The sequence below is a fragment of the Colius striatus genome, chromosome 1 (genome assembly GCF_028858725.1).
Source record: "Colius striatus isolate bColStr4 chromosome 1, bColStr4.1.hap1, whole genome shotgun sequence".
NCBI lineage: Eukaryota > Metazoa > Chordata > Aves > Coliiformes > Coliidae > Colius > Colius striatus.
The window spans coordinates 95,306,575-95,326,398 of record NC_084759.1 but is presented as its reverse complement, the minus strand read 5'-3'; the positions used below and the strand labels follow the sequence as shown (position 1 = coordinate 95,326,398).

Sequence of the window (19,824 nt, the reverse complement as noted above, 5' to 3'; positions counted from 1 at the left end):
CGGCTACCCGTGTCCTCCGGGGGATCTCGCATGTGGAATGCAGGGGGTGGGTTGTGCGACTGCGAGTAGCGAGTTTCCCTTTGCCGCGTTAATAAATAGTGGTTACTCCTGCTTCCTCCGTTCTCTTTGCTCCCTGCCCCTTCGGCGCCTACGGTCCGCCCGCCCTGGTGCGAAGGGAAAGGAGGAATGCCATCCCTTGCGGCTTGAAAAGGGCACGAGACCGACCGAACGAGGGATTGTCGTCAGGGCATCAGGAAAAGGAAACCGATACGTGGGTCAGGCTTTTTATCCCATCGTTTCTGTTTGCCTCGGATTAGCAGACAACTTTGTGGGTAATGTTTCATGTGGACATCTTTTGTTCTGATTCGGCTGCTTCTTTATTTTGAAAGAAATGTGGGCTTTGATCCTAGTAAACAATATTTTCTGTGAACTCTGCCTTTCTGTGGGGCGTGGATGTAGTGATAGGGAAAACACTTTAATAGATCATTAGAAAGTATTGTTTAGTAAATAATCCTGGTTAGTAAAATAGCTAGCATTCCAGATGTGATAGTGTGGTACTCATTAAGGCAAGAAGCCTCTGTTTTCCTTTACTTCTTCCCACTCTCCAGTCCTAAAGTAAGCTTTTTGTATAGGACTTGTATGGCAATATATATTTGAGGTAATAGCTACGTTGTTTAACAAAATATTGGAAGTCAATGTCCAAATGCATGTATTTTTTCCTAAGTCAAAAAGCCGAACTGTGTTTTAGGTACTGATGACATTGGAGAGTGTTAGACTGTGCAGGGTAATTCCACATTGCCCTAGACAACTTTTCTTTCTTTTGCCTTTTTGTTCTAGTCACCAGTAACTTTGCTCGATGAATAAGACCTGTATACCTGTATATTTATATACAGTATACTGTAATGATTACTGAATTCGTCTTTCTGTTTTAAAATGCTTATATTACATCTCCAAAGCCCTGCTTGAGGGGATGGGGTATGGAAGGAGGAGTCTTGCATGTCAGCTGTATTCAGATTTCCAAGTATGGGAGTGGGGGATGTACTTGCTCGTGGATGATGAGGAGATGTACTGATTGCATATATAAGTACATGCATATATAAGTACAGGCAAAGAAAACAGTTGCATTATTTTTATTAACTTACAGTTTGGGATATGAAGCCATCTATGTGTAGGCATGCATGTAAGTCAAAGCAGCTTGAGCCGTTTTAGCTTGCGTGATTAGCACTTGTATGCTCTCACTGATTTTGGCAGCTTTACAGGGGTCATGTTTCGTACAGATCAACTGTTTCTGAACAGTTTCTCCAGTGTATTAGACTAGAACTTCATTTGAGCCGAGCAGACTGCACTTTGCACTTGCTGCTTCACAAACCACACTTAATTCTTTCAGTTCTAGTGTTCCTTCTATAATATCCCACTGTCTTTCCTTCCAGATAAGATTTTTTTTTTTTAAGGGTAGCTGTGTTTTCTTGATCGTTTTCTCTTATGTCCTGGTGCAGTGGAATAACTACTTAAATACTGCAAAATAGGAACTGATATCTCAAAATAAACCAATCACCTTCAATGCTTGTTCTGTCTTTTGCTGTGGTTAGTTAGCCCTTTGGTGGAAAGTCTGCATGCCCTTTGCTTAATACTTCTAATCATGCAATTAGGATAGATTTGGATTCAGGAAAGAATGTGAATCTAGCAATTAAATATTTTTAAATGCTGATGTTGGATAGTCTTTTCTGGTCTCTTTTTGTACGGTAATTTTAGTTTTTAGTAGGATAACAGGAGAGAAAATAGCAATATATGAGTTCTGTTAGTGGAATAAAAATTAAAAAAAAAGGGGAAATGAAAGCAATAGCTTGAGGAATGGGGAGAACATCATGGAGAGTTACTAACTATGAACATTTGTTTATGTTGTCTTTAGTTCTAGAGTAGAATAAATTACAAGCAGATAGATTTACTTGTAGTACACATTTCAGGTGGGGGTGGACCTGCATGGAACCAAGGAGGTCAGATTTTAAATTCTTTTTTACTGTTAAAAAACCCCCAAAATTGCTTCTGCTTGTCTGCTAGAAACTTTGAGTGCTTGTTGCTGTTGTGTTTAATACAGCTGCTGAACTTGAAATGCCCCCTATGCAGTAAGTTGGTTTTGTTTTTACTTGCATAGCATGAAATTGGATGGTGTGGTAGACAATTAGAAATTTGGTGCAAGCTGAGATCTAATGGTAAGTTACATGTGTACATAAAACCTTCTGTGAGGTAATGAAATTTCTGTATGATATGTGGCAAAAGTAGTTACCCTCTTCTAGAGTGTTTTCAAATATTAAAAAATATCATTTTTGGGTGTCATTGTTACTATAGGTATGTCGATATTTTAATTGTAATTTGCAGTATTCAGAAGTGTATTTGCCAATCCTTCATAGAACAAGCCCCAAACTTGTAGAGTTTTGGAGTGTGCATGTAGATGACTAGTTGACCCACTTGTCTAGAATTAACCTCTCTAGAGAGCTCTGTGTGTATGTTGAAGGGAGTAGAGGTGGTCAAGTTCTTGACAGACCGTGCACTGTTTATATAGGAGATATTAGTTTCTAGTTACTGATTTTAAATGCTTTCTATAAGTGAAACTGAAATTTGTTGATCTAATTCAGAGCATCAACTTCTTCACCAGAATAGGCAATGCATGGACATTAAATTTGCACAAGGAAGAGTGAAATGAGATATCCTCTGTCTTCCCCAGGGAGGAAAGTGGGTTTTTTTCTTTTATTTCTGATGGAAAAGGTGCATTTTTACAGCATTCCTTCACTGCAATCAGTCAAAATGCAGGAGTATTAAATGACATATACTTGATTTGGTTTTCTCTTAACTATATTAAATATACATACATTAGATGCTATATTTTCCTTTCTCATGTATCGTTTTGAAGAGAATTGAATTGATTAGTGTTAGTGTCATTTCAGTGGTCATCTTTCCTTTTCTGCTAAGTCAACTTTTCAGAAGTGTTGGGTGTGTCTGGAATTTTGAAATAATCATATTGTTAATGGCCTAAAACCTAAATCTCTGCTGTATATTTCTCTTTCACAATAGTCCATCTGTCTTCCTCCACTGTCTGTCATGGTTGTACTTTGACAGTTGAAGTCTAAATACTGTGGATTTTTTAAAGTTTTTATGTGATAGCAGTCCTTGAAAAATCATGGGCTTTATGGTATGTTCTAGTAGTATAGATAAATATTCTAGTACTAGTATTATAGATTAGCAAACTCTATTAATACTGTTAAAATAATGTCACCGAAGACCTGTTGCCCCAAGTGTTCAGGTTTTCCTTTGTGTTTTGATGGGTAGCTCCTTCTAATTTCTATGAGTATTCTCTACCTAAATATTTTTCAAGGATCTAGACCTGAGGATGACTACTCTGCTGTAAATGACTGGACAGTGGTTTATCTTTGCACAAGTTCAAGATACAGTTTTACTGGTTCCATATAAATGCACAATTTGTAGATAACAGTTAATATACTTCTAAAATACACAGAACACCTGACTTTAAGTCCATAGTTTCTGAAAGAGGATTCATGCAGAGTCACCTGAAAAGGTTGGGACTTCTCTGGAGGACTTGAAACTCATTTTAGCACATTGCTTTCTATACTTTCATACATAATTGTAAATAATATTTAAAACAATAATAATTATTATTGTTATTGAAATAATGAATGAGCTATATATTAGAGTTTATATACAGCATTTAGAAAATGTCCAACTCAAATCACATATAGTAAATCTTAAGTATTATCTTTGGACCAGTTAGCTGTTACTAGTTAGCTGTTCTCTTTTAGACATAATTTCTAAAAATGTCTTCCAAAAGTAATTCATAGACTTTACAACTGAGAATAAAACAATGGAAAGTGAAGCTTTTATTGGAATATATACTTCATAGTAGAAACATGTAGTTAGAATCACCCATACTGTAAGCAGGTAGTCTGGTGTTCCCAATATCCTTGACGTTTAACTGCTGTTTTTATCTTGTCTGGTCACTCACTTTTTAAAGAAGCAGTCAATTTCTGTGATTCAATTTCAGTGTTTTGATTTGTATGTGTTTTTACTGAACAATGTGTTAGGCATAACTAGGTTGCCTTTATTGTATTATCTGTCCACAGGTATCATCAACAGAATTTTTAAGACTGAAAGGACTAACATAAACAATTCTACATTAAAATGAAATCTGTTTGTTTGAGTGCTTACTGAAGACACTGAGTGGCAAGTGGTGCAGAACACAGATTTCTAGTTTCTCGAATCTGACAGCCAAAGTTTCTGAAATGATAATTTTATTGGGGTTTGAAGATCACCACTGTAATAGCTTACCAGAAGGCAGCTTTCCTTGACTTTGTCCTTGCTTTGTGATTGGAGATATGTAGAACTGTATTAAGTTTTTTAAGTAAAGACTGTATTGTGACTCTTAAATGAGACAGTAATTGTTTTAAACAATTGCAGTTTTGCAACATGTTATAAAGTAATCAGTTTGTCAATAAATGTAACAGATATGCAAATAAAATGGTTACATTCTGTCTGTGATTCTCCAGGTCTACTAGGATCAAAAGGTACCCATGTCAGAGTTCAACAGAGAAACAAAAACTTTTGTTAGTTTCTGATGGTACTTTTAAGTCTCTTGGTGTGAGTAGGTAGAAACAGAATATTAAAAAAATATTAAAATTATATCTAGTATGTTTAAGAAAGAGCAACCACCCATCTTGGAGGTAAAAGAAAAAAGCTATCTGTTGTTTTCTAAATAATGCTTATGCTGCAAAGTATACATTAACTTTTTGTTAGTTATCATACCAGTTGAACTTTAAAGGAGAAATTCAATATTGACTACTAGGAAGGTAATTAAACTGTGTATCTGTTAAGAACAGAACAGTCCTGGATTCCCATTTAGCTGAAGAAGCTGTGTAAAGTCAGCTGCATATCTAACTTTCAAAGGTCAAGGTGAGTTTATGCAGGGACACTCGGATGCTTGTTGCTGATGGCTATCTTCATATTATGTTACAATTTAACACCTATACTTGTGTTTTGGAAACGTAATGCTTGCATATTAAGTGTTCATATGATTGCTCTGAAAACTGAAGATAGGATCGAGCTAATATTGTGTTTTGAGGTCCCTACCTCTTCATTTAAAAAAGCTTCTTGTTAGTAACTATGAAAATGCATTTTTCATATACTCCAGCTTTATATTCCAATTTCAGTTCACAAGTGCAAAATATAGACTGACCTGTAAAATGTGAGATGCAATATTTAGTATTTCTTAAAATAAGTTTTTTGATAGATTCGAATTGGTCAAAACGTCCATGCTATCTTTTCTGCCAATCTTGCAGACAAAGAAGATAAAGGCTGAGGAGATCCAAATTCCAGTTATAATACGTTATGTTTAGACATTAACTATGCATTGTTAAGTCTTCATCCTGAAAGCATCTGTGTGGTGCTTAGTTGCTGACTAAACCATGACACTTCTGTCCTGTGCTCTTACCCATACAAAGCTGACAGCTGGAGAGAATCTGTTGCAGTATATAGATGTGGATGTGTGGCCTTCAGCTGTGTACAGCTTCACTATGGATTCCTGTTTTTGTGGCTAGGAGATTTAAATACAAGTTCTAATACCTTCCTTAATTTTTCAGGGTTTTCTTGGGAAGTACAATTCATTCTTTTTTACAGACACACAAATAAAACAAAACAAAAACAAAAGCTTCAGATTTCTGTTTTGAAATGGTGATCTGATCATGTACCAAAGGGGATGGTGTAATAGTTAATTTTCTTGAACAAAAATACTGCCTTGTTTTCTTTGAGTCACATGCAAGTCTCAGTTGAATAAACTTCATTCATTGTTTTTCTCAGGCAGACAGACTCTTGTGACACTCAGGTTTGGGGTTTTTTGTTTTTTTGGTTTTGTATGGGCATCCAGTATAATTGGCTTTTTTTAGATAGCAAATCTCTGACCTGGTCCTTGACTGCATCTGCTCCCTGTGATACTACAATGTTTGTTTTTCTAGCTCCTTGCATTCAGCAGTCAACATTCTTCTTAAGTGTTCTTTTTTCCCCTCTTATTTCTTTTGTATCTGTATTTCTTCTCTTTAATGATCCTACATATTTCATTATTATCTGAAGGCCGGCAGGTGTTCTTTCCCACTTAAACTTTGGATTTTTATATTTGTTGATTTACTTCTGTTGATATTTGATCCCTACAAGAAAAAACGGACTGTAAATTACTGGAAATAGTTTGTAGAGCTACCTGAAATACTTGGTGAGGTTTTTTTGTCCACCAGGATGATCAGAGGACTGGAGCATCTTCCTTATGAGGAAAGGCTGCAGGAACTGGGGCTGTTGAGCCTGGAGAAAAGGAGGCTGGGGGGGGATCTCATTAATATTTGCAAACATCTAAATGATGGGTGTCAGGAGGTTGGGGCATCATTTTTATCAGTTGTATCCAGTGACAGAGAAGAAGCTGGAACACAAAAAGTTCCAGTTAAACATAAGAAGAAACTATTTTACTGTGAGAGTGAGGGAGCCCTGGCACAGGCTGCCCAGGGAGGGTGTGGAGTCTCCTTCTCTAGAGGTTTTCAAAACCCACCTGGATGCGTTCCTATGTGACCTGATCTAGGTGAACCTAGGGGAACTGGACTAAGTGATGTCTAGAGATTCCTTCCAACCCCTACAATTCTATGATTCTTAATACCTCTAGTCTTTAGTATGTGCTCAAACTGCAAAACAGTAAATAACAAAGTTGTTTAGAAGTTTGATTGTTCTGTTGTTCTGTACTTATTCTGCTTAAAACCAGAGAAAGCAATGTAATATGCTTATTAAAAAACAACAAAACAACTTACTATTGAACATAATATGCTAATTTTAATAAATATGATAGAAGTTAAGTTTATCTTGTAGATAGTGTCTGATGAAAAATGGTATGGCTGCAAGGAACTGTTCCCAAACTGTGCTGATGTGGGCAAGGGAGGAAGGCAAATGCATTTCATTTTTTGTGCCTTTGATTAGATATCGTGTTGAACTGAATGACAAACTCTAACTGTCTGTGGTCAGGAGTTGGTGACTTGGTATCATGTGTGTCCTAGTGTTGAAAATGCCTGTTTGACAAGAGCCCTTCAGGTGGCATTAGTGGTATAACGATTGTGATATTGGACTTCTGAAGAAGAGGTCTTAGGTCAGTGTGGAACTCAGAGTTGGAACCTCCCAGTCAAACAGAGGGTTACTCCCACTATTGTGCTTTTGTGGTCTCTGAACCAGGCTGGCTGATAGGAAGCTGCTAAGAGTGTGATCCATGCTCAGAACATACTTCATTACCACTGTTCTTATCAGAATAATCTGAATCTGAGTTGAGGCTTGTGCAGCATTTTCACTTCAACAATTTTAAGCTCTTTTGGTTGCTTAGTCACCCTTTTTGCACAATGAGAAATTATGGGTGAACCGTAAGTCTCACAGTTCTGCACAATAACTGAAATCTGCTCATGTGAAACAGATATATGAAGTGCTCCAGATGCAGTGCTGACTTGAACATGTCAAATGCAGCAATGGATTGATTTCTTAAATGGACATTTGGTGCTACTATTTAAACTTAAAGAGACAATTGCTTACAGCTTGTGCTGTCTGTAGGTAAAGCAAACAGAGAGTTTTTTGGGAGAGGAGAAGAAAAAATGCATCCTTTTGAGTAAAGTGCTTTTAATATTATTCTAAACTGCATCCAAATGCTATTGTATTACTTGTAAAAAATTAGTTTATTTGTATTAACTAGTTGAGTGAATCAATCCAAGTAGTTTCGTCTGTCATTATTACAAACAAAACCACAAGTACTTATGTAATAACCCAGAAATGTCCCTAAGCAAAACTATCTTTTAAATAGTAATAGAAAAAAAACCAAACCAAACCCTGCGTGAGCATACTTGATGTGTTCTATGAACTTACGTAAAACCCTAATACTTGGAAGCTTGTTCCTATTCTTCCTCTGTCTTAGAAAATCTGGCAAAGTTTTATTATAATCTCTTCGTGTTAACTAAGTCTTTTCAGTTGATGTTAGGGGGAGGATCCTGGTGAAGACTATGGATGGATGGATTAGCATAGTAGGTAAAGTATAGAAGTCATAGCATTTGTATGGGTGGTTTAATGGAATTTAAGCTGAATATGCATTGGAAGCCTATTGTCCAGAACCAAGTGATAGCATTTGACATGCTATGTGAATAAAAAGTAAAGGAATATTTGATTAACAAAAACAGCATAGTATTTTATTTGTGTGTGTATATGACAGTAGCCATTTTAGCATCAGGTCATCTTAATGCCTCTGGATTAGAGCTACTGTTATTGTAGGAGAAAAATAGAAAAGTTTAAAAATATTTGATAAAGCCTTTCTTTAAAAGAAATGAGACCAAACCAACCAAACAAAAAAGCTGAAATTGGGCTTTTCCAAAGAATCATCTGATCCTATGGACTCTAACTCCTAATGCAATCTTTGTACAGCAAAGACTAAACTGGATGTGATACGGTACATCTGAGTGTTTAGGCACAACTGTTTGACAAAGCAGCAAGCAACAGCATAAACAAAGTACAGTAAAAGGCTTCAGATTTCAATATTAGAATTCAGAATTTCATGGACAAGTGACAAACTGGGCTAGTTTCACTCTGCTCCTACTTACGTATTGATATACAGCCTTCAGAGTCCTTATCGAAAAATGAGAAGAACTGCAGGACTAAAAGGAGTAGGAATGTGTAAAATTGTTTCTCTATTTTTTTTTTCCTGGCCTCCCCACTCGCACAGAGGCTGGGATAAGAGAAATGGAGCTTTGACCTTTCAGCATCTTGGCTCTTATTAGTTGTTGGCTTGAGGAACTGAATGTATTCCAGGGATGACATGTTAGCTGAAATTTCATCAGACTGAAAGACTGTAGTCTTTTCAGCTGGTAGTTGTTTCTGGATACTTGGTAGGCTCCATTGATAGCTGAATAATAAACCTTCTGCCTATTGTGCGTTGTGAGGTTTTTTTTCATGGCATTTTAAGGACTTCCATGTAAGTAAGAGGGAGGATTTTTTTCTTTGGTGGTTTTAATAGATGCTAAAGTTTCTGTAACCAGAAATTGCATGAATTTTGCATTTTTTTTCCTGTTCTACATGTGTCAAGGAGGAAAATGTTACACTGTAGCTCCAAGGAGAATGGGATTAGCTGCTGGAGTTGCTTAATTCCTAGATTTTCTGGAATTTGTTGTGGCAATGCCAAGTTGCTGTTTTTCCTGGATTACCTTGATGCAATACTGAATTAAACCACCTGGGTTTGTTAGGAAAAGTAAAGTTTTTTTTCTTTCCCAAGCTGGGGCACGGCAACAACTACATTGAAATAGCTTTCCTGAGTGTATATAGGAAATATAATCATGTTGAATTTCTTAAATGGTTACCTTAAAAATAAAAATTAATCATTCTGCCTTTTAAGTTCAAAACTGTGACAGAAATCTACTCCTCTTATTTAAAACAATACAAACCCTGAGAACCCCACAAGAGTGATAAGTTTTTAAATGTTGACTCAGCTAAACTTTGTGCACTGAAATGAAACCTAGGAAGCCTTTGTATTGAAATTCTTGTGAAATTTCATTTCCTTTTGTCTGGAGGTTTATTGTGCTTTATTATCCTTTCCCAGTTTTTAAAAGGAAAAAAAGGAGAGAGAAGAGAAATTAAGAAATTTAACAAAAAGTTAATTGAATCCTCTGTAGAGAAAGATGCAAGCAGTTGCTCTCTAGCCGAGATACATTATAGCTAGAGAGGTTTAAAAAGATAGTAAATAAAAAGTGCAAAAAAAGGGCAGAAGGCTACAAATAGGGCAGAAGGCTACAAATAGGGCAGATACACTAGTATGCGGACTTCCAAACTTAGTTTCTTCTGATTATTGTTTTTAAGGTGGCAGCAACAGTTTCTAGTTCTATACCAGGCCATGTACAAGAGAAAGCCCTTGGCTTTTCTGGCAGTTCTCAAATACTTTTCTGAAGTAGCTTAGATAGTTAGGATGAGCCATGCTCTGCAGCTGAAGAAGAGAAATGGAAAAAACACTAGGTTAAAAAAACTAGCCAAAGAGAAAAAATGGGAGTCTCTCTCAACTACAGTATTTTAAACATATACTGATTGAGTTCATCTGTTAGTTCCGTACTAGTAATATAGTACCATATGACTATAGTCCACCAATAATTCTGTCTCGTATTAGTTTGGCTTTGTCTCTCATTAAAGATTAAAGATTTTACTCTGTGAAGATTTAAATGGAAGCAGTTGCATTTCAAGAAAAGAAAACAGACAGAGGTTACCTAGTGAGGTGGTTTCCACCTTTCCTTTGATTTGTAGGCTTCTAAAATATATCTTTTGAGGGTATGCACTTGGGATGATGTATATAAGCCTAATATTAGGCTTGATTTTTTTTTGTAGTTATTTTTGCAAATTACCTAGAGGTTTCCTCTGTCTTCTATATGAGTTACGGGAAAGCATGCTCTTGAATTCTCATGATCTCTCATTCTTGTTTGGCTGAGAAAAGTACTGTAGCTGATGTGCATGTAGGCACACAGTAGCAAGGTTGAACCTTTTAAGGGTATGCATACCTGTGGACTTGTAGCAGGAATGGTTACATCTAAACACAGAGGTAACCAAATTACTGATTTGTTTTCAGAGCTTACAGAACCCAAATTACATACATGTGCAGCTACCACTGAGGAGCTGACTTTTACATTTCCAGAAGATTCTCTGAGAGACTTTTAGAGAGGGCGTAGAAGTATTAATAACGTTTGGCTATTGGTGATGTGGTGACAGGAGTAACCTGTCTGGAAAAAAAGTCTCACAGAAGTGCTACTCCAGAGGAGAGGCTTCTTGAATGATATTTCTGTCCTTTCAGAGTAATAGCAACTTGCATAACTGTTGTTTTTGTGTCTGTCTGTTTACCTATTCCTGATTATCTGTTTTGTTTTCAATTGCTCTAGTTTTGTAAAGACCTCAGATTTGCGCTGTATCTTGAATCACAGCAGAGAACATACTTTACTCTTCCCACTAGGAATAGACTAAATTTGTTGGGAAAGTATTTGGCAGTTGTATTCAGTTCATTCTGTTTGAAAAATATCTCAGCAGCTGGTTGCTATAGAATCATTATATCTCTTCCAGATTTTAATGTTTAGTAAGTTGGATACAGTGGGGAGGTTATTGGCAAGGTAACTGAAAAAATGCGTTAAGTTCTTTCTCTCTTGGGACGATGCTGGCTTAGTGCCTCTTTGTAGGACTTCTTTATTACTGTTTTTCAATGGCTTGCCTGAGCAGTGCTGGTGGTGCATGCTGTGACCTCTGGCACTGTGTATGTGGTTACTCATATTTTTGGCTAGGCTGCAGCATTTTAATGCTATGGCTCATTTTTTTTCTTGCACCTTGGTGTATCAGTAAATGAGATTTAGCTGAGTTTCTATTCTAAGTCTGCAACACTTAGCACTAAAACCAATAACAAAACGAGATCTCTTGCAACTGTTGGGTATCACTTGAAACAACTGTGATCCTCTCCCAAGCTTTTGGGATTTTGTTGATTTGTGTTTTTTTTTTTTCCTCATAGTCCTTAATTCACAAATGATACTCAGAAATTGCTGTTTTCCAAAGCAGATAAATTTTCCTGTCACATAGAGAGCTTTTTCCAGAGTTTGAGTGAATTGCATTATGCAGTCTTCTAGAAGATCAAATCTTAAGGATTTGTCAGTGTAATCAAAGCTTCTTTATTATTTAGAGATAAATCAGCCTGAGACATAGGCTATGGTTGGGATGGTTCATGCGCTTCATCTTGAGTGCCCTCAGAATAGCTTTCTTTCAAGGGTTAGCATAAACTATATGTGTAGTTCTAATGTCTGTATATTGTTTGTGTGTTCTGGCAGATATGTTCAGTTCTGTCTTAGCATTCTAAATATTTTAGTTTAGAAGCAGTCTGGTGGATTCCTTAATTGTCAGTAGTGAAATTAATTTCCCAGAAAGGACCCATCCATGGAATACTACCCAAATATTGAAGTAGGTTAATGTAAGTGAACGGGTGAGTAAAACAGAGAACTTGCTACTCTGTGTAGCCTGAAGTCAGCTACCAGCTGTCATTTTTAGCTTTGTCTCTGGCAGATCAATTTATGTTTCAAGAAAGTTTACCTCCCTCTTCTCTTGTTAGACAGTAGGTTTCTTCCTAGTATTTTCTGACAAGGAAATAGCACACATTGTTCTGAGGTATTACGTTTTCTTGATAGTCTTCAAAGTTTGCACTGTTATCCAGTTTCTTTATTTCAACTTGATTCTTCGTGTTATGTTCAGTTCTCTGAGGATTGTAACACTACATGCTTTGACAATGTATGGGCTGCTGGCAATCAAATTTCTTGAGATCTCTGTTAAGACTTATTTTTTGGGCTATTAAGTGAACAGGAACTTTTCAAAAGACTAAATTAATGATTGCAGAGTTGGAAGATGCTGATTTTTCTGCTAGTCTTAATTAAAAATTCTTTCTCTTTTGTTAGTATCTCAAAGGAACTGGAGGTGCTGGGTTGTTGGGTTTGTGGGTTTTTTTTTTTTTTCCTTTCTCCCTACTCCTCAAGCATTTCAGTCTCAACTGTACAAACAGTACAAAATGAGCCACAGACAAATGTATATCCCAGATATGTGTGGTGTTCTCTCCATTGTTGTCATATATTTATCATTTAAGAACTTGTATTCAAATAACTAGTGAGGTTTTTCAGCAGGTCTTAAAGTAACAATATGAACTATTTCCATATAGTAGAATTCCTGTAGCTTGAAACACTTGTCATGGATGTTGTTCGTTGGAGAACTACAAATAAAAAGGAAAAAAAGTGTGAGTAAATGGCCTATTCGGTCTAGAATGTCAGTGTATCTCTTGGCAATGCTTGTTGATGGCCTCTAGTGAAGATTACTTGCTGCTTTTTTCTTTTAAACATATGAACTTACCTGTTTTTTAACTGGATTTTTCTCTTGCGTAATATGGGATTTCCTGCTTAAAAGTTGCACTATAACATCTGTACATCTCAAGGAGTACTTTGAGTACTTGGATTCTGAAACAGGAGCAGTTTTTAACCAAATGGGAACTGTGGCGTGTTCATGTAGTTTTATTTGTATGGATACTTTATTGCTCATTTATCTGAGAAAATAATTTGACATTTGTGTGAGATTTATGCTAGTTGTGCTAATCCTTCTCTGGAAGCATTGAAAGTGATAGAAAATAGTACTGTAGCTTTAGGAAAATCCGTTATTGTCAGAGATTTTAAAATAAGTTAATTTAGGAATCTTACTCTTGCCGTGTCCCATGCTTATTATAATTTACTGCTTCATAGGAACCTGTTGTGACTGTTCACGGCTTTGCAACTGAACATATCCAACAGAAAATGCTGTTTGTAATACTTGGCATATTTAATGCATTCATTGATTTTTTTTTTTTTTTTTAAATTACATGGATGTTCATTGTTCTGATGTCAAGTGGTGGTTAAGTATTACTACCTGTTCTTTCCCCAAAGGAAGAAAAGTTAAATTTGAAGCAATAATTCAGATTCTTTCCCTAAGAGTACCCAGCTCTTCTTTCCAATAAGTTAATTTTGTCTTTTGCCTTTCATTTCAAGCACCTGTAAATGTCATATATATTTTTTAGGAGAGTTGAAAACTAGATTGTTGAGGTTTTGAGACTTTTTTTGGTCTAGGTTTTTGTCTAGCTGAAATATTGATAACTTTTTTTAATGTAAAATATCTTCTACTGGAAGCTTGATACAGATTACAAGAAAGTCTCGCTTGCCATTCTTGAAGATGACTTATTAGCTGTGTTGATTGGTGAAGAGATAGATGCTTCATTAAAATGCTGATTTTCATTTCAAATCTTAACTCAGAAGGTAAATAATCAGAAGCATATTTTTAGAATCTAAAGTTTATTTTTAAAACCTTATCATTTGCCAGCTCTGAAGAGTATGCTGGGCTGCACTGAAGCCAGCCAGTGAGAGTTGAAAAATTTCTGCTGAATGTACTGCCAATTATGCTAGCCTCGCTCTTTCAAGCTTCCTTCACAGCTGTCCCCAAGCCTCTTCTGATGAGGTCTCTGCTGCAGAAAATGGCCCTCAAGCTATCTTCTGTTAGAATCATAAGGCTCAATTTTCAAGGTAAACTTGCCTCTATTTTTAACAAACCAGATGGAGAAATAAAGTAACGCTGATCCTGACTTAAGAGTAAAACCGCCTTAAAAGTTGCAGTAGCTTCTAGAGTAGGTTAAATGAATGGGAACAATAATCATTTTAGCTGTCAGATTTTAATCCACTAATGGAAGAATGAGTTATAAACAATACAAACTTGTATTTCTCCTATGCTGTAAATTGTACAGACTTTTCATATCTATCATTCCTGTGTGAAGATACATTAATATATTTGTGATGGAAAATAAATATCACAGGTAATCCTAAACTACAAATCTCTACTCTGTCTTCCCCAGGTAGAAATACATATATTTTTATACACATGCATAAACATGATTCATGACCTACAGATGTAATCCTCTTAGTGAAGTGCAATGAGTTCCTGTTCTTCCAATAAAAGAGATTCCCCTTCCTCCAAGCAATTTTTGGTATCTAGCAATATTATTTTATTATATATATTAATACTAAGTGCCTGCTTGGATGACCACAAAGAGGAAAGTCTTGGAAAAATGTTGCTTACTTAATATGTTTCTCTAGAAGTAATCTTATTAAGGTACAGTTTTCAATTTATGAGGTGTGGTAACTGAATTGGGTATGACAGATATCTGAAGTGGATAGTTCTCTCTGAACTGGATATCGAGTCACTTCTCAGAACTACTTAGTCAAATTAGATTAGTAGATTTCAGTCACCTAAACAGCTAGAAAAAAATGAGACTCCTATATGTTAAGTCCCATTTTAAAATGAGATCAAAACTAGTCAACCAAAGTGCAAAAAAACTGCCTTACAAAAAGGCAGAAGAATTTCTTCTTTTTAATTTTTTAAATTTGAGAAATACTAAGACTGCTATGAGTAGAATTGTCTTTTGCATCAGGAGAACTAAATTCACTAAAGTATCTGTTATTGTAGCATATATATAACATCCCTTCTGTTATATGTAGTCAAATGTTTTTCAACCTTCCTACATAGGTGTACACATGTATTTTATGCAAGCTGTTTATTTTAGAATCTTACTGAGCTTTGACTGCATTCTAGAAGCTGAAGTTGAAATCGGCATAGAAAGGAAAGATTAAGCTTGAGGACTGGACATTTTTTCTGGTTTGAGAGATGTATCAGTGTGTTGGTCACTTTTTGTATGTTTTTCATCCTATCAGCCTTGAAACCATAAGAGAGAATAATATACTAAAGATGCACAAGTTTAACCAGCTTTTCAGGAGCTTGAGCTGTAATTGTTAACAAAGCATGGGAAATAACATTCTGTAATTTCTCTTATGTTGTTACTGATGGCAAGATTAAAAGTGGAGATGAGAGACAGCTTCATAGCCTTTGTGATTATTTAACACTTAACCACACTAAAATAGTAGTTTATTTCATCTTTTTGTAGAATTAGACATGTAATTCTTATTTTAGTGAAGAAGATGGAAATTTCTTGACTTGGTCCCAGGATATTTCACTTGGTAACATTCTAATTGATACTAGAGTTGTCATCTCTCTCTGATTCCTTCCAAGTTGTATCTTTGTCTTGACAGACAGTAACTCTCCGTGAAACAAAGTAAGCTCATGGCAACAAATATAGCAAGAGATGTAGTGCTGGTGACTTTCTGTAGCTATTTAGAGTATATACATTTAATGTAATGTCTGGAGTCTTTCACTTCATCATGTGTGTCCAAGAAGAATCTTGTTCAGGTCTTGTATTGAGAGGGGGAAATGTAAAAGAAGGCATCCTACAATCTAATTGACTAATATAAAAAAGAAATACACTTGTCTCTGGGCAAGTTAGATCCAAAAACGAAGTTCTGTCATCAGGTCATTGTTTTGTGTAGTCATTGAGTGATGGATATAACATTATCTCCTGAGTGCATTTTATCTCTTCTCATAAGTGCAAAACTTGGAAAGCTTGAATCTTTGGGAGTGCTGTCAGAGCTGGTGGAGTTTGATGGAGGAAAGGGATGAGTTGGTGTTTGAACTATGAGGCGGTTGAGCTGTAAAGTCTGCTGTAGCATCAGGGCCTTCTTATGCTTTTATCAGGCTTCTCTTGTTTCATTCTTTGTTGGCATTCCTCTCTCTGACCTTTCTTTACTAATTCCTGTTTAAATGTTTCAACTCTTCACTTAAATGTTTCTGGCCCTGCCTTGCTGAGGAAAGAAGTCTCTTGAGGATGCAGATTTGAGGGTATCTCTTCATAGCAATTAACCCACTGCCACCATACAACTTCCATGAATAAGTATTGTATATCTGCATACCAGCAGAACTTTCCTTATGTATGTAGTTGGGCACTGATTAATAGTTAGCATGTTAAAAACTTAAAAATGTGAGGGGTTTTAAGGAGTTCATTGGGCTTGTTTTTAATAGCTGACTGCATTTATTGCTTGAATCAAACTTGAAAGGGTTTTTTACATCTATTATGTTGGGAAATCAGAACGTTTCATTACAGTTTTGCAATTTGATTTTTTTCCTAGTGGAAGTCCGCCTCATAACCATCATGTCACTTGTAACAAATTTTCCTGATTGCTAGGTACCAAAAAACAGATGACTTTTGAAGTACCCATGGGAGAAATTTGTAAGCTACAATAAATAAACCTCCCCCTGCTGCAGATTTGTGACTTACAGTAAATAAACCATTAGCACTAACAATAACCTTAATGTTCTTATCCTCTTTAAGGAAAGGAATTTTTATCCTGGAAAGAGGTATTAAAGCATTTCAAGTACAGGGAAATTACTCTTTTCAATATTATTAACCATACAGACTTTGATCATTTACAGAAGGACCATAATGAAGTAGCCTGCTTTCCAGATCAAGCATGAAAAATGCCTGTGCATGTGGTACCATTCCTCTGTAACCTGCATTCTTCACAGAAGCCATCTTATCATCTATAAGTATTTATATACTGGGAATGAGAACTTTTCTAACTGCTTGATATATATATCTTCTAAAAAAATACCCTGTCTATCTAGTTGTTCTGTTTTTTGTTTTTTTTTTTTTTTATTGGAGTTGATTTGTCTGTATGCATGTCTGGATTCTCTCTTGCATAGGCCTGAAATAATTCCCAGCCTTTGGCAGAAGTGCAGTCTTTGTAGCCTGGAACTGAGTGGCACTGTATTTGACTGATCCCGTTGCTCCCTCAACTGCTCAGCAGTTAGAAAGCTGGAATAGTATTTTCAGCATCCAGCTTGTTATGACTAAAGCTGATATCTATCAGTTCTTCCAGTAAACTCATGCTGCTACCTATCTCTTTGTAGTGAGGAAAACATTAACCTCTGTGTGTGCTTTGAAAAAGTCTGTGTTGCATAAATACTTTCACTCCAAATGGAGACTGAAACCTTTACAATTATTGTTGAAATGCAAGAGACTGATTTACATGGAACTGATGGAAAGCACGCTTGTCATTTGGAAAGGAAGCTTGTCACATGCCCTTACACAATTTTTAGGCATTCATTTGCATTTGCTATCAATTGATAATTCTGTTTAATGTAGAAATAGGATTTATAAGTTGAAATAGGCTTTTAAACACTTATTCATGTATCTACCATTTCCCATTTCATCTTGCAAAACGTTTTTCTTTTCCCTTATCACTGAGTGTATCAGTAGCCTGTGGTCACACCTGAAATGGTTTAGCTCTTTTGTGAAAATGGCTCCTAGGTATTTTGGAGGGAAATTGATTTCGTGATGGAGAAGGAAAATAAACAAACTTTACTTTGGGATATACCCTGCCCTATGTAGTTAAGCCCGTTTTACTTCTGTACAATGGTGTGTTCTTAAGCATATTTTAAATAAAATACATTACTTTTAGCAAAAGAGCTTTAACATTTAATTCCTTGTTTAAGCTTTATGTAACTTTTGTATTCTTGATAATGTAAGAGAAGCCTTTATTTTCCATATGTACTATTGTCTGATAAGCAGCCTCTCTAGTGTAAAAAAATACTTTGATTTAACAAATGCCCAAGGATCTGTCCTTATCACTATATGAAAAACAGCACAGGAAGTTTCACTGTCTGTTCCTCCAATATTAGCATTCCTTCCAAATAAAGCTGCTATTTAAAGTGATTTTTTTGTCTTTTCATTGTCTACTAGAAACATTTGTTAAATGGTATATTGCTATCAGGTAGATTTTGGAGAATATATTTTTTTTTCCCAAAATGTCTTTATTAAACTACATACCATTGCTCTAATTGGTTTGGTTTTAAAATAATTATTTAATTTTATGTAAAGCTGAAAATCAACGGTCCTACTCATGGAAAAGAATTCCAGGTCTTAGCACAAGTAAAGCACTAACTAAATGAAATGATCTGTTTCATAAAAGAAATTAAGCTTCAGTAACTAACGCCTTGCAATATCTCTGCTACTTTAGACCCAAGTATGTTCTGTAGTTTCACCTGGGAACTGTTATGTGTATTGATTTATTACTAAAGTTCTCTAAAGATTCTGCTAAAGGTGTCTGCCTTTGGGTGATCTTCAATTTCACAGAGACTGAGGAGGATTATTAATTTGTATGCTATATAGCAGATACTGTTTATTGTATATGCTTCTCATTTGAAGTAGAGGGACCGTGTCCTCTTCTTTAAACATAATTTGTCACAGTTTTCTTGACTGAAATGTAGAATTGGCAATTTATTCACTGTGTTACTATTTTTAGAGAACTTTGGACAGGTCCTTTTAAAGCCTGTTGTGTGTCAAATAAGTAGAACCAAAAATTTGGTAACCTGTCTGTGAGTTAGTCCATGCATCCTTTAGTTATTTGTATATATTGATATGATACAAAAATTATTTCAGAAGTCAGAACAAATTTGTTCCTGATTTTTTATTTTTAAATTCTGTGACATATCCTGTGTAGTCTCTAATATTTCCTAAAGGGTCAGGATCATTACAGATAGAATACTGTTTTATTAAATAACATAGTATGTTTTCATGAGTTGACCTGGACTGGCTACAAGATGCCCACCCAGCTGCTCATTCACTCCCCTCCTTAAAGGGACAGGGGAGAAGATGGGTCAAAAAAGCTTGTGGGTTGGGATAAAGGCCTGTAGATGACATAATTATTTTCATTGGAAAAAAGTTTAACTGGTGGTATTTAATAAGTTTGGATAGTTGGAAACGAAGACAAATCCAAACACCACCTTCTCCCCTCCTTGGTCCACGTTCTACTTCACTCCTTCATTCCTGACTTCCTCACGCCCTGAGCAGCACAGAAAGGTGGGAAGTGGGAGCTGTGATCAGTTCCTAACAGCTCTTCTCTGCCACTTCTTCCTCGGCATTCTTTTCCCTGTTCCAATGTGGATCCTCTCCCCAGACTGAATTTCTCCAGGATAAACCTGTTATGGCCTGGGTTCCTCCACGGTCTGCAGTGTGGGCATCTGCTCCATTGTGGTCTTTCCATGAGCTGCAGGGCAATACCTGCTTGTCGTGGTTTAGGCCCATCAGGGAACAAAGGCCACGATTAGCCTCGAGTACCGAAGAGGCTGAGGATTGCTCGAGGGCAGGGAGAGCTTAATTGCCGCTTAAGGTTCAGGACAAAACAGACCAGGCTACTCGGTTTGGGGAAGAAAACAGAAAATAATTTAACGCAAAATCAACCAAAACATAACCAAAATGAAACAACCCAGAGTAATACATCAATGAAGAGTCCAACCAGCCTTTTTAAG

At 36.1% G+C, this 19,824-nt stretch overlaps 1 protein-coding gene across 4 annotated transcripts in view; it reads left to right on the top strand.

Moving 5' to 3' along the window:
* ITSN1 (intersectin 1) overlaps nt 1-19,824 on the top strand; it is a 139,587-nt gene that overhangs the window by 826 nt on the left and 118,937 nt on the right. The window lies entirely within an intron of this gene.